A 16,486-nucleotide genomic window follows, 5' to 3' on the forward strand; every position below is an offset into this window, starting at 1 on the left:
TATCTGAAAATCACCCCTGCTCAGGTGCATGCTACTATAAGAAAGCTTGACACTGCAAAAGCATGTGGACCTGATCTTATCCCGGCTGTGCGATTAAAAAAGTGTGCCGCCGAAGTAGCTCCAGTTCTCTCCAAACTTTACAATAAATGCCTTAATGAATCTTGCTTTCCTGCCTGCTGGAAAACTGCTTCTCTAGTGCCAGTTTTCAAGAATTCTGGCGAAAGAACTAACCCAGTAAATTATCGCCCCATTAGCCTCCCACTTTTCGGCAAAATATTTGAGACCATAATTAACCAAGCTCTAGTTCATCACCTTACAGATGCTAAACTTCTGACTAACCAACAATATGGATTTAGGCAAGCCCGTTCCACAACAGACATCCTAACTGTAATCTCTGAACGTATATACCATTCACTGGACAAAGCAGGGGAGGGTAGAGCAGTAACTCTAGATATATCTAAAGCTTTTGACAGGGTATGGCATGAGGGTCTTCTCCAGAAAATCAAATCATACGGCATCACTGGAAGAATACATAACATAATTAGATCCTTCTTAGATAAGAGAAAAATCCAGGTTGTCCTCGATGGTCATACATCTAAATAATGATATAAATGCGGGAGTACCTCAGGGGTCTATCCTTGGACCTCTTATTCCTAATATTCATAAATGACCTCCCAGACAAAATTGTCTGTGAGATGGGTATATATGCTGATGACACCACGCTCTATAACAGACACAGCAGGAAAACAAATGAACACATATCTAAAGGAATGGCAGAAACACTAGAGGAAGACCTCCGATCCATAGTGGAATGGGGACAAAAATGGATCAGTACTGCCAAGACTAAACTTGTTTCCTTCAATAATTACAAGAAACCTTCCCTACCACCAATAGTAATGGCCAATGACTATCTGAAAGTACATCTTTTAAACTCCTCGGCCTAACGTTCACAGGAAACAGGAGTTGGAACAATTACATTGAGAACATTGCCAGGACCGCTGCGAAGAAGGTGGGTTCTCTCTACCATACTAGAAAGCTATTAATGCCTAAAAGTATACTATATCTCTATAAGGCCACCATTCGCCCATGTATGGAGTATTGTTGTCATATTTGGGCTGGTGCATCTGCCACTAGTCTCTCGCTCCTAGACAAGGTTCAAAAGAGAATCACCAATCTGATAGCTCCTGAACTGTCAGCTAAACTTCAGCCTCTGTCACATCGACGAAATGTTGCATCCCTCTGCCTGTTCTACAAGTACTTTAACGGTGAATGCTCTGACGAAATGCAAGCACTTGTGCCCCCTCGATGTAAATACCCCAACAAACCCGACAAGCAGCTAAATCCCACCCATTCACTGTAGAGATGCAAGAGAGCCTTCTACTCCAGTACAGCTCGACTTCGGAATTCCCTTCCGGGTCCCTGCTTCCCCGACTGTACTGACATGCAGAAGTTCAAGTGTAACATGAACCGATATCTTGCTGCCCAACTTCCTACACAGTACCCCTGATGCTTATGTCCCTGATACAACAAAGTGGCAATGTGCCTTGTTTGGGGTGAAAATGCAATAAAAAATATACAACCAGGTTTATAAGCACAGTTAAATTTTAAACTTTGGTAATTTGAAAAAAAAATTTTTTAATTAAGATCTAAACTTTTACAAAGTTTATCAGACTTTCCTAAAGTTCGTATCTTGATTCAAATCATCTTAAAATATATTTGATTAGGGCATTGGGTAAAATCATTAGCTATGTTTCTTGAGATTACGAAAATCAGGTCTCAGCGACATTTTATTTCTTCATCCACAGGATCTAAATCATGATACACTAGTTCACACTAGTCATTAAACTTGCATAATTAAGTGTAATGTGGCTGCATATTTTAACGTTTGCTTATGTAAACCAATGGCATTTGAGATTCGACCAAGAATCACTTTTTTTTTTTTTAAATTATTTTATTATTACAAATACATTTGAGAGTTTATAAAAATGGATTCCACCTTCTGTTTATCAAATTATTGATTATACAGTTGTCGTCCTAGAAAAGACAACATGATTCCATTTCTGTTTGATGAAAACCGGTTTTCTTTTTTTGTTGCAGACCATTTAATTGGCAGTTGTCTACAAATCCCAACAGCAATTGGAGCCTTCTATCATGTCTAAAAGTAACAATGTTCAACAAGCAAGATCGAAGATGCACCGCTATACAACTCATGCTCTCTACTGATCCAAGTTATGACAACAGGACCATTGCCAGCACCCTCAAAATGCAAATTTGGATGGTTCAACACTTGAAGGCACAGCTCAAGGAAGTTTCCAGCCATGGTATTTGGTGTGGTTTCAAGTGAGGGCCAGATCATGCCACTTCATGTCTTCAAAGTTGGCTTGAAAGTCAACACTAAAAGTGAACCTGGATGTGCTGAAAAGTATGGTGATCCTCTAGTGCAATCAGGCGGCCACTGACAGACCTTGAGTGTGGCAGCAGGACTTCGTGCCGGCCCACAAGTCCAAAAAGAACCAGGCTTGGCTTCAGAAGGAGTGCTACGACCGTGTATCCTTCTCTCATTGCCCCCCTCGCCTCCTCCTCCGACCTGAACCCGTTGGACATGCATCAAAAACATCACCAACATGATCTTCCACGACACCAAAGCCAGCCTGATCGCCGGCGTTTGTGGAAAAGGCATGCTCCCAGTTCCAGACACGTATCAAGGCAGTGATTGAGGCTGAAGGCAGCTACATCGAATAGATGTCAGCTCTACTACATAATCAAGTTACCGGAATTGATTTTTTTCAATAAGTTCTAAAATAAAGTTGTAGTGTTGTTTTCTTTAGGGCGACAAATTTATTGTTCCACCCTGTATAAAAGAGGACTTTAATCCAGAAACTGGTTCTTTGAACTTTTGTCATTTTAGTTTTTCAGAGATGCTACAAACCACTTAAATTTTTCCATTGCCTGCACCTCAGTCCTCTTCTCAAACATTCATATATTTTTTTATTGGTTGGTTGATTACATGCAAAATTTTATGCACACATCAGTGATTATAGTTTTCCAAATGTCTTTAATAGTAAATGCATGGATGGAATTATCTATATATTAATACGATAGCGTGTGTGTTATTGCTGTATCACACTTATATCAGTCATTTAATAGTTATGGACTTCTATTTTTTGTAATAAATAATTTTACCAAGAATTCTTCATAAGTTTTGGTTTCAATTCAAACTGATGCACCCAAGTCATATGGATATATTTTCGTTATTTTTTAAATCACAACTTTATAATTTATATAAATTGATAGAACATTTACTCTATAATAATTTATACAAAGTCTGCAAAAATTAAAATATTATATTTAAGCATACTTTATGACCGGGCTATGCCGGGCGTCCCTGTTAGCTTAGATAAATACTTTTACAATTTTAACAAAAACAGCTACAATAATATCAGAGCATCTCCGTTTACGCTGAACATCTACAAAATGCTAACATCAATATATTACATATGAATGAGCCCGCTGTGGAATTTCCACAGGTCCTGCTAGCCGTTAATTTTTTTTTTTTTATTTGGCCAAGGTGTTGAAGTATTGCAAGACAATATTGTTCGTTATTTCCCAAAGTCTCCGCTTCCAGGAATTTTATCAAGTAAAGTAAGCATTTCTTTTTTTAATATCCATACCTATTGATATGACCAATGAATTTCCTTTGTAATCAGATAGCATTCAGTCAGGACACTATAGCTTAAGTAGTATCAAGTTTATTGTTAGTTTGTTTTTTTTTTGGGGGGGGGTAGAGTGTAGTCCACGAAATTCTTATCATTATAAACAAAATTCAAATAATGTCCACTCTTATTACTTGCATACCTAAATCAAAACGTAGATTCCATGAACAAGGCTTCTTTCTTAGATGTGCACGCCTGTGGAATTCTCTTCCGTTTGCCTGTTTCCCACCTGGCTACAACTTGGACGTCTTCAAGTCCAACATAAACAAATTCCTGATTAATCGCCCCCTTAAGTAAGACACTTTATCAAATCTCCAATACCAACTATTACTACGATATTATCCCATTGATTATTGTACACAAAATAATCCTTATCCCCGAGTGGCTTCCAGGCCTTGATAAGTAGTGATCCCCATGTAAAAAATAAAAAATAAAAATAAAAAAAATTTAGTAAAAGATGCAATTGTTAAATTTGATTTTCTTCAGGTTAAAATATTAAAAATAAACTTTCTTCTCCACGAGTTTACAATACAATTTACTTCCCCCGCGAATTGAACTACTTTTTAAAATTCAAGTAACTTTCACTGCCTTATACTCTAGCCCTCTGTCCTCCATGCGGCAGTCTTATACACTGAAGGCCACCACCAACATCAGCAAATTAAAATGTTGTATGACAATCCTGTTTAGAGGAAGGATTCTACTGGAACGGCAGATAAACAAACCAAGACTGGATTTACATCTTCAAACAAAATAGTCTTTCCATTTAGTAAGCAAATGGATTTTTTTTTTTTTTTTATGAAGAGTTGAATCATTATTTTATGTTGTCTTTTTGTTTTATCTCAAGTCCTAAAGGTTGATGTTCATATTTCTACTATGTTTGATCATGTGCCTTCCTCTGTCCTCCTCTAAATCTATGGTTTCATTTAGTTGGGCAGGTTATCTCAATATTTTATAAGAATCTTTTACTTAGTGCTTGTATCACCAAGTGAAAGATTGTTTCAGCAATCTGCCCCACTAATTTTTAAGTTAAGGGTGACACTTACAACTGAATCTTACTGACTACTTTATCAGTGACATTGCAATCCTTACACACTCTTCTGAAGGTTGAAGGTTTACTCTTTAGCGATACTAAGAATATCATTGCAAATTACTTAAGACTTCTATCCGGTCATAATTGATGGAACAAGAGCATGCTACCCTGGTAAATTAAATAAAAGGTTCCATTTGAAATTCCATAAAGATTCCTGAGTTTGACAAAAAGATTGCCGAGTTGGACAAGATACACCTGAAGAAAGTCAGAAATTACATTAGTTGAAACATTGTGAAAATAACACTCAAGATGAGAACAGTAGTTCAAATAATCCAAATAATGCAAACCATTTATATTAAAATATGGCGAAAACATCACCATACATAAATGAACAATATATCTGAAGAAGGTCAGAGGTCACATCAGATGAAATGTAGTTAATATAGACATATCAATATTGAGGAAAACAATAGTAGTATAATAATTAAAACTTCTACATGATCATGTCTGATAGAACGAGACCAATCTACTCCTGTGGATTAAATAATAGGTTCAATTTGAAATTCCATACAGGTTTCTAAGTTTGACAAAGATTCCCAAGTTCGAAAAAAGACATCTGAAGAAGGTTTGAGATGATATCAGCCAAAACTTTGTGAAGATGAAAAAGTAGTTCAAAGAAATTCTTTTTGAGTTATGTAATACAAAGTATCGTCTTTTGGTAAAAATTGTTATGCTTAGAGTTCTTATTTTCAAATATTTATTCATGTATGGTTTTTATATTAATTTGTTTTGTAGGTAGTGTATATTTTGTAAAACAGACTCTTGATAGATTCTATTTAATCCACTACAATCACTCTGAATCAGAATGAACTTGAGAGTAATAGCAACTAAGGAGTGACTTTATGCTCCTGAAAGCACTCAAATTAGGACCTGTAGTTTTGTGTTCAACCCAGGACAACTAGAACAGTGTTAGGAAGAAGCCAGTAGAAGGAAAACATAATACAAAAAAAAGAATGAGTGAAAAAGGCTGAATGCATATTGTTAGTGTAATGAAAATTATGGATACAACAACGGTTTATTGGAAAATATTATATTCGGTAAAATTATTTATATATTCACCAACGTTTCATCTTTATTTCAAGACTTTCTCAAGATAATTGACTTGGAAAAATAATACACAAGTACAATATTTGAAAATATTTGGTGCGTTTGTAATGAGAAAATATTTTTTTTCAAATGAAATAGACATTAGAATTCAAAAGAAATGTGATGCAATTATGATGTGAAAGTAATGTTTTTGTTCTTTTTTTTTTTTCAAACGAATCATAGTGATTAGAATTCAAAATGTGTAATGCATTTCTGAAATGAGTTTTTTTTTTTTTTTTTTTTAAATATCAATGTTATGTACAAAGTTTTGTTGGGAGTATGGTGTAAAATAGCCAGAGAGTAGCTAACTGAAGGCATATGTCACTGCTAGTTTAATGCTATTAGACTGGGTTAGTGTACAAAAGAGATGGAGAAACATGTGGCTCAAAATTATTAGGATCTTTCATAAAAATATAATAAAAAAAATGTTAGTTTGATTTTCATAGATAGATGCAAGCTGGGTACTTATGAACTATTCAATACTTGTTAAAGTCTTGGAAACAAATCTAAAAATTGTTTTTTTCTTTAATCAGGCTGATTAAACAAAAGTTGAATAATAATAATTAAAAAAAAAAAACAGTCTTTCTTTCTGCCCATGGCCAGTCATTACTATCATTCCATAATGTAATTGCTATAAATATTTCCTAAATTTTAAAAAGTCTAAACACAAAATCGAAAATAGAAAAATTCAAATTTCCAGAAAACAAAATTTAAAAAAATATATCAAGTAATTTGTTTGCAAGAGAAACTAGAAACGTTAACAAAAGCAAGAATTATTTTATATTCCTCCAAAATGAAAATAGAAAATGCGTACTTGCACCCAATAAAACATTTGATGAACAGTTTTGCATGTTTTTATAACCCCTTTATTACAAAACTAGCAGGGGGTACCTGGCGTTGCCCGGGTGTTTCGAGGTGTGTGTGCTCGGGCGGGGTTGGGGGGGTGTGGTGTTAATCTAAACATAAGAATAAGCGAAGCAAATATTTTAAAAGAAAACACAAAAAAAACTAACGTAAGGCAAATAAACGATGTTAAATGTAAAAATCGGAAAAACCTAAAAAGAAAACGCGAAAAAGAAAAACGAATGTTAAAACTTCGTTAAAAAATCTGAAAAATAAAAACTAAAAAAAATAAAAAACATGTGAAAATTGGCTTAAATAACCCTGTTTCAATATTAAAATTTTAAAAAATCGAAAAAAAAAAAAAAAAGAAGACATCTCACACCACGATTTGAACCCAAAACCTTTAGATAATGAGGCTGCGCTCTAAGCAACTGAGCTAAGACGACGTCAACGAAATTGTGTCGTTAATGAAAGCAAAAATTATTTCGTCTTGAAACAATGTCATCATTTTCCACGGGATAATAATAATTGAATTTGACACAGAGGTCCAGATACGTTCTAGCAAAAAATAATATTTATTCAAAACTTTGGACCATAACTGCTCATAAAAGAATCTAGAGTAGAAAGTTGATTTTTGGTTTACGTTTGACAGCCTCATAACTCCTGTGTCCTCTATTTTGTCATTTCTCACATTCCATGAGCATTGTTTCTGATAAAGGGGAAAGAATTGCTGTTTTCTGGGTTGGAATCTATCCATCTAACACTTATTGAAGTATGTTTTTAGCCACTTACATTAAGTGGCTTCATGCTTTGTCTGAAGAGATTTCCATAAAAAAAATTTACAAAATAACTCCCAAATCTTAACTGCTAATATCTCTGTACATCAATTATTATCATAATAACGACCCTTTAGTACCTCAACTCAATTTAATTCCAATTTTCAAATCTCTATTACTTCACATGGTTAATCTAATTACTGTCTACTTTTCACATGGATTTCTAGCTGACCTCAGGATAGTTCTATGTTAATCATCTAAGATAAACGATTGTATCATGGAAGATATTTTGATGCTCTGTCCTCAGTCAACCTTGCTGAACACCGGTCAATCATGGTGAACAAGTCTGCCAGTGTTTCAATAGAGTCGATTTATTTATAGAATACTTAAGGATTTGCATTCAGTAGGTATCCTTTTTCTTTTCTTTTTTTTTTCTCCTTTATGACTTCATTCATATTCTTAAAAAAAAAAAAAAAATTTTTAATCCAGAGGCTTTAATTTAATAATATTTTAAGCATAATCCAACACATATGAAGAAAAAAGAAACAAATGAATAAATTTTAAACAAAAATTGATATAGTAAAAAAATTAAACAAAACATTTGCTAAGTAAGGAAAAATACAGAAGAAAATAAAAGCAGTCAGTTGTGAAAATATCTACAATTTACTTCAAGGAATATGAAACAGAGGTACGAGTTTAAATTCTAATAACAATTAACTTTGTTTTATTTTATGAGTCTCACATTTTCTTTTTAGACATTTAATTTTTTTTTTTTTTTTTTGTCACATATTAGGTTTTATAAGTGGTTTATTTACAAGTAAGTCCAGAGGATAAAGATATTTATCAGAAAACTCAACCGTTTGAGTGTAATTCAGTTATTTGACACTCCAGCAATGACAGGCACTCGTGCAACATTACAAATAATTTTGTGAGGTTTTGATATACTAACGGTAAACGCCATTTTATCTACAATTAATCTGGCATGTCAAGTTTGAAACATGAACTTTTATTTAAATGATTAAAAAGAAAAAGAAGAAAAAGTGAGAGAAAAGAAAAAGTAAAGATACTTAAATAGAAAGAAAAGAAAACGAAAGAATTTTTTTTTAATGCTGCTATGGCAATTTAAAAAGCAGCAAAAGAAAAAAAAAAAAAAAAAAAGCAGCAATTTAAAAAACAGCAACTCTATTGGATTGAACCAGCTTCCTTTGAAAGAGGAAGGTTCTAGGATATATTAAATTCACAAGCCGTCCCCAGTCGCTTGTACAAAAAAATATGGAACGTTGCACGAATTTGACTGTCATCCTTGTACAGGGGCTATGCTAATCTTACCCGTATCGGTCCAATTTAAGTATATACTAGCAGGCCGCCCGGCATTGCCCGGCCATAAAATACACTTAAATATAATATTTTGTATTTATTATATTATAATACTGAACCCAATATATAGGAATGATTTTAAAAGTTTTTAAAAAATAACTTGTGTGCCAACACAGACTCGAAACCAAGACATTTAGCTTATGATTTACTTTTTCCTTTGACGTTAATGCCTCAGCTATGAAGACATGTTTGCTGCAAGGCTAAAAATTAAAACATGAACCAATAGCTACTACGTTATGCATACATATTCGTAATGCCGTTGCTCGACCTTCACCTCGCAAATTCCATTTTCACACTTTTGCACCAATTTTCCCTGGTTAAAAGCCAAATATAAAGTTTCGCATAGGTTCAAATATCCTACATATAAGTTTCATGTCTGTAGACTAAAAACTGACAGAGGAGTTTGATAGGCAAAATTTTTAAAACAAATATACACATACATAAATATATATAGAAAAAGGTTTGTGTTTACTATAACCTTTTTACGCAAATATTACGCAAGTATAAATCATGTAGAATATCTGCATGAATATAATTACACATAATAGTTAACTAAAGATGATCATCCCATAAGAAAACTGAAAAAACTACTAGGGAATTAATTAAAATGAATGTTTAAAAGTATATGCAAATTAGCTAGATCTTTTGCAGATGAAGGCAATTGCATGAACCATATATAACAAAGTTGTATTTTCTTTTTAAATGAACAGAAAAAAGGGTTTCTAATATGAATATTGATACATAAAAAAAAAAACAATTATAGCAGTGTAGATACTGGCAAACAGAGTATGAATTTATAGCTGAATGACAGCATAAAAAAGACAAACATTTAACGGCTGTTTTACATACTGGTATGTGTTGAACGATTTTAAGAAATTGACTTCTAAACAGACCTATGTCTAGTCAGATCTTTATTTATCCCTTTTTCTCTGAAATCTGTCCTTATTATTTTCTCACATGTTTTTCTTGGCTTTCCCCTACTAACTGATCCTGTTATCTCAACTGTTCTACATCTATCAACTCAAGCATTGTCATCCATTCTGTCAATGTGACCAAACCAACAAAGTCTCCTGTTCTAGATATATCTTTCTGTACTGTTCAGATTTAATTTTACTTTGAATTCATCAGCTCTAAGCCTATTTTTTAGACTCACATCACACATCCATATCATTCTCATATATAACATAATTAATGGGTGTATCACCTGACCAATGCATAAATCAAAATTGTTTGTTTTTGTTTTTTGTTATGTTTTCTTTCAAGTATTTCAAAATTACAAGCCATTGTTTATAAAATAAAAAATTTATTCCAAAACATCAAAGAAAATATCAAGATTTGGGAATATTTTAGTGTTTTAAAATAAAATTTTAATTTTAAAAGAACAAGTGCATTAATATGGTGATGAGAGTGTTAAGATGATGTAGAAATGGAATTTTGAAAATGAAGATGGATTAAGTAAAAAGTGGAAAATTCTGCTAGAGGCATAAATAAGAAATTTAAGCCAACGTGTTCAAGAGATGACGTCATGACTGGAAGTCTCATGTGACATATAACAAATAAGCTAATGAAATCATTCTCTTTGGATGGTGGTCTGAACAGATTCAGTGTGTTTTACAGAACTCTCCTAGGGAACAAGGCAAAGAGAAGCTTAATACTTATGTATGTAATAAATATATGACTGTATGAAATAAAACTACAAAAGAAACTGATGCCATAGAGCAAAGAATGTTATCAGTGCTTTTAATTATTACACTATCCCAACTACTATTAGAGAACCATAAGATAGAGAAAAAGAAAGGAAGAGAAATAATACGGCTATCAACAATACTGCTCGTCTGGGAAACAGTACCATGAGACTGATTCTCGGTTGGCTATAACATTACTATTTTCAAGATCAGTGTAAACAAATTCTTGTTGGACCATCCTCTTAAATAGTCACTTTCTGACAAGTTACAACCATTATTACTAATCTCGTGAATAACTTATCCCTGGGTGGCTTTTGAACCTTGATAAGTGAAGACTCGCTTGTAAAAAAAAAAAAAAAAAAAAAAAAGAGAGAGAAAGGCAACAGCCTTGTTAGGATATCAACAAAACACAACAGCTGTTAACTGGTTACACATGCAACAAAAGATCTGTTATGAGAAGAAGAATGGACTATAACTGCTATAGCACAACAGAAGAACAATGATGGGAATTTTAACAGATTTCATCAAGATTCTAATCAAGGGAATTCAAAAAACAGATGGTAAAAAAAAAAACTTCATAAATTCACTTGCTTTGCAATTCTTTTCCTGAAAAATCACAAACGGAATGAAGGAAGGGTATCAAACAGTTTGAAAAAAGAAAATAAACAAAAAAGAGAAGACGACTGCTTTTCTTATGGGACTTCATTATCTACTACATAAAGTTATCTTGTGGATTTCTTACCATCAGACATAAAAACGATTTTATCTGCGAAATCAATATTTGATTCTGCCTGTTCACTGAGTGACAAAATCTTTCAATCTGTGTTATTCACATAATAAAAAAAAGAATTTCATTGATTATATAATCTATCCGGCCATAGATATTTTTTAGTAAGAGAAACTTTAAACTAAACACTGCTATTTTACATGGATAATCATCTATGTTCATTAAGCAATCACAATGTTGCATATGTTAAAAATACCGACAAACAGACATCCAAGAGAGAACAAGATGAGCCAAATAAATTTGATTCCTTCTTTGAGATAGGCTACTGACATATTCGTGCAAAAAGACAATGATTTTTGCTTAGAACATATTTTACTTAAGTATATGTACGTTTATTTCTTTATTTTTTAACTAAGAGTTGCTTTGGGTTGGACCATCTCTACAGAGGTTTGCAGGCCCCTATTTATCAGCTTACATTATTACATGTATTTTTACTTGAGCAGACTCAGCAACTTAAATCTCACGTCAAATCCTATCTTCTATCACTTAACTAACTAATCAACTAACCCAACCTAAATACAAAACTAGAGTAGATACTAAAGCCTAAAATTTGTCAATTATAGAGACTATATTTTGCACACACTCCTTTTGTTAAACATTACTTTTGGGTTTCCAATATTAATTGGAAAGGCTTCACATTTTTATCAGTGTCCGTTAGTTTATTAAGGTTTTGTAATTAGAAATAAAGCTCCATACTAAGATCACACAAAAATGTTATGTGGAATCCAATGGAAATATTCATTTTGTATTAGAGGTTATTATAAGAGTATTGTTGTGGCTGAAGGAGTGTACAGTCGTGCCAGACACTCATTTTGATTATTTTACTGAAGAGGAGGAGGAAGAAAATTGAGACATAACGTATTGTGATAAAGACACGGTTTATAGGGTGATATTCTGGGGGAGACAGCAAGATGTTTGTTCACATTACATTTAAATTTCTATATGTTAGTATGGTCAGGGAAGCATATTACCGCTAAATAATATGTAATTAATGTGCAGAGAATTTGATTTTACCAGAGTACTCTACACTTATCTTTATAGTCTGTAGTCTATCTCTCTCTCTCTCTCTATATATATATATATATATATATATATATATATATATATATAAAGTCTGTATTTTATAGTTCATAGTATAGTATACAATAAACTGAAAAGATTCCTTCAATTAAGTTCATGCCATAGATCATTTTTATCTGTGGTATTTTTGCTCCAAGATAGAAATAAAAACAAAAACAGATTTTTTTCCTGTTGTAATTGATATTTCATTTTAGTGGAGAGAGAAAACAAAAATGTCATTTAGATGCTGTGAAAAAATTTCCAAGCAACAGAATCCCTTGTTCTGGATAAACAGAATTTTGTTTGGACAGAGGGTGAATGGAGATGGAGGAAATCAAAGAAAATAATGATCTAACAAGTAAATCATGGGTTACCTCCCACGCGATCACTCTTACTTGAATAATGGAAGCAATTATTAATCACAACTTTCATTGAATCTGGGGCAAAGATATTTGTGACAAGTGTCACTTTTACAAATTTGGAAAAACATTTTTCACTCCTTTTTGAACCAGGTTTATTTTTTGGCTCATCAGAACTGGTTTCATGTAAATAATCATTGACCCAAACTTTTACTGGATTCTGAGCAAATACCAATGAAATAATTTTTAATAATTATTTGCAATAAATTGCCATGTTTGGCTAATTTGTTGGATAAATACAAGTTTTCAACAACAAAAACTGAGAAAATTGGAAGACAAATGGACTAACAAATAAATATAGAAGCCTTTCAAATTAACATAGGGAATCAACAAGTAATTTTTAACAAAAGTGACTTATAGAAACACTAATAAACGTTCTAAACAAGTGAAAAGTTGTCTCAACGTTTTATAATAAAAAATGCTGTTTGTTTTTCGTTTTGTTTTTTCGAAATATTTCAGTTCTTTAAGATCAAACTTAAATTCAATGATTTAATCACTGACAACGATGATGACTTCAATCAATTCAGGTAAAATAGTTCACATATTTCATTGGTCATATAAATTGAATCATTTTTTCATATATTTTTCGGTCAATCAAAAGATTTCCATGCAATGATGGACAGCCTTACTTGAAAAGTTAAAAAAAAAAAAAAAAAAACATTTGCTGTGAGAGGTAAGATAAAAATTTTTTTTTAAATATTAGCGGAAGGGGGAGAACATTGCATACAGGATTTCTTCCATGTATGATATTAAAACACACACACACATATATATATATATATACATACATACACATATGCATATATATTATAGTGATGAGAAGATTCCGATACAATTACGGATTCTGTAGTAAATTCCTCTGATTCCGATAAAATTACCGATTTTAATTCTTTATAAATCTCTAAATATTTTACTATAAAATGGTTATTTTGTCCTGATTACCATAAAAACACATCTTAAATGTGCATATATTTTCATAGATATAAAAACACACTTTTTGATTTTAGTTTTACTGGAAGTTTAAATCAATAAATATTTATCACTTTATTATTACTATCAGCATTGGAAGATTTGTTTTTTTACACAAAATCAAATATAAAAATATAATTAAAGGAATCGTTTTTGGTACTGGAAAATTTTCAGTCAAAATTTGTGCCTATTTTCCAATAGGCACAAAATTTTCCGCTTCTGATATCGATTCCAATACCCCAAAAAGTTATGATTTTTTTTTTTCAATGAATCATCTTAACACTAATATATATTCAGCAAAACTGAAGCTGCCTGTCAGAACACTATATATACAAATGTAGGCAAATTTGGGCATATTTTATTGTTTGGAAAATATAGGTTCTTTTTTACCAGTTGTCATAAAATTTTAACCTTAGAATAGTATTATAATCTCCAAAAAGCCTGCAAATTTTCCTATAGTTTCATCCCATAGAACCAAAGATCCGAGCACTTCAATATTTAATTTGGCTACGAGTATATATATATATATATATAAACCACCTTTTTTTGCAATTTTATAAGTTCTAAATCCCAGTGACTACTGATCAGAATTTAACAAATGAAGGCTCGTTGGAAATGTAGTGACCCGACTTGTGTAGTGGGTTATGTGACATTTGCCCTTAAGGTCACACATTAAGGGGATCATCCATCATCCAAAGCCTAGTTTTAGGCACTTTTTACAGTCATAAAATGTTTCAATCATAGTCATTTGTTTTCCTAGTTTTGCATATGAATTACAAAATATCTGATATTTCCCAAAAACCTCTGGCCTTGATGGAGGGGAAACAAAAACTTGTTGCTATGGTTTCAAATGATCTGAAATAACAGCAAGGGGAGACTTGATTCCAAATATTTCTCATATTTTATATATCTCCCCTCTTTGGTAAAGTAAATTTCACAGTGTACAAGTATTATTTGATATTGGGGGATATTCATAACCATACCCTATTTCCAAAAGAAGAGAGATATAACATATGAGAATATTTGGAATTAAGGCTCCTCTTGCTGCTATTTCAGATCATTTGAAACCATGGCAGCAAGTTTTAGTCTCCCCTCCACCAAGGCCAGATGTTTGGGGGAAATATATATATATTAAGCTTTCATTCAATTTAAACAAGGCATATTGCCAAAAAGATATAACAGGATACTGTGATAGAATCCAGATTTATAGGTGATAACTTCACTGGAGAGTTGGGCAACGAGAAATTTGTTCACATTACATTTAAATCTCTGTATATGTGTACAGTCAGAAAAACGGGAGAAATTTCAAAGGTCTGAGGAAAGCTATTAGAGTAAGAAATTTTTATTAAAATTGGAACACGGATTCAAGACATAAGGCTTAGTAATATTATATCTTGATTTTAATCTTTGTAAATGCATATAAATAATGGAGGGGAAAAATGATGTGCTGATAGAACTTTAATATTGGTGGACAATGGTAAAGCAGTTTTCTGTTAAATACTATTTTTCTTTAGAGAGGAAAGGAATTCATTGGTTTTGCTTTAATTACTTACACACAGGTATATACATTGATCCAGATACACATACACCCAGATAAAAACAGCTATATATGTACCAGCTCTACTTCAGTATTGAGCACTATTAAAATAGAAATATACCGAACTTATTACCTAGTAATAAATCTAAACTCATTAATTTCGATTTGATTTCTCAAATCATCATTGGTTATTTTTTTATGATCGGAAGTACTTGTGAAAATATGAAATAAGAAATCCTGGGACTTATTATATACACCAATTTGATCAGCATATTAAATGAATTGATTGGAATAATCAAAAAAAGCTAATAAAGCAAAAACCTCTGTTATTTAATAACATTAATCTTAATGAAAACATGCTGCCGAAATATATACACACACACACACAGTACATTTAGTATTAATCACTATTGGAATGGATATATACCAAACTTATTACCTAGTAATTAGTCTAAACTTATCCTACACATATCTATATATATATATATATATCTATATATATACAGAGAGAGAGGGATAGATAGAGTAATAATATATACATTTTTTCAAACATAATATTCGTATCTTTCACAATTTCGACATTTCAGGTCACCCCAATTAACTGTATCCACAGGATCGTTTCTCATTGACCGAAACAGATTTTTTTATCCAATTGTCTCTAAAATATATGTGTGCATATATATATATATATATATATATATATATATATATATATATATTACAAACAAAACAAGAACGACAATATACAAATAGAGTAATTATATATATATATATATACACACACACACACACATAATTTTTTGTCTTTATCCCTGAGTAATACTAGTGCATCGTGGTAATGTTATTCTGAGAGTGGTGGGTGATGTATGTAGGGAGGAGAGAAGAGGAAGGGGGAGAAGTGCATTTTTTGCTGAGCATGGAATGTGCTCACTCAGCAGATTGGAAAAAAAGAGAAAAAGCAAAGAAAGGAAATGGTTGTGAGGGGGAGGGAGGCACACACACACACACACACAGATGGACACGTTTCAGGTTTTAGACAACAGTGGGTTTGCCTTTTGTTGGATACATGCGAGCTTTGAGATCTAAACACACACTACTTTACATGGTTATTGATGTCTTTACACCCACACACAAGAACACGGCAG

The 16,486-nt window shown here is 32.3% G+C and overlaps 1 protein-coding gene and 1 non-coding gene across 2 annotated transcripts in view; both read right to left on the bottom strand.

Moving 5' to 3' along the window:
* LOC145292744 (protein disulfide-isomerase TMX3-like) overlaps window positions 1-16,486 on the bottom strand; it is a 252,942-nt gene that overhangs the window by 135,987 nt on the left and 100,469 nt on the right. The window lies entirely within an intron of this gene.
* On the bottom strand, window positions 8,775-8,880 carry LOC145243547 (U6 spliceosomal RNA). The gene has a single exon (XR_013862901.1). It is a non-coding gene; the product is annotated as a U6 spliceosomal RNA (small nuclear RNA).

This window comes from Euprymna scolopes, chromosome 2, assembly GCF_053919585.1.
Source record: "Euprymna scolopes isolate OS-2025 chromosome 2, ASM5391958v1, whole genome shotgun sequence".
NCBI lineage: Eukaryota > Metazoa > Mollusca > Cephalopoda > Sepiida > Sepiolidae > Euprymna > Euprymna scolopes.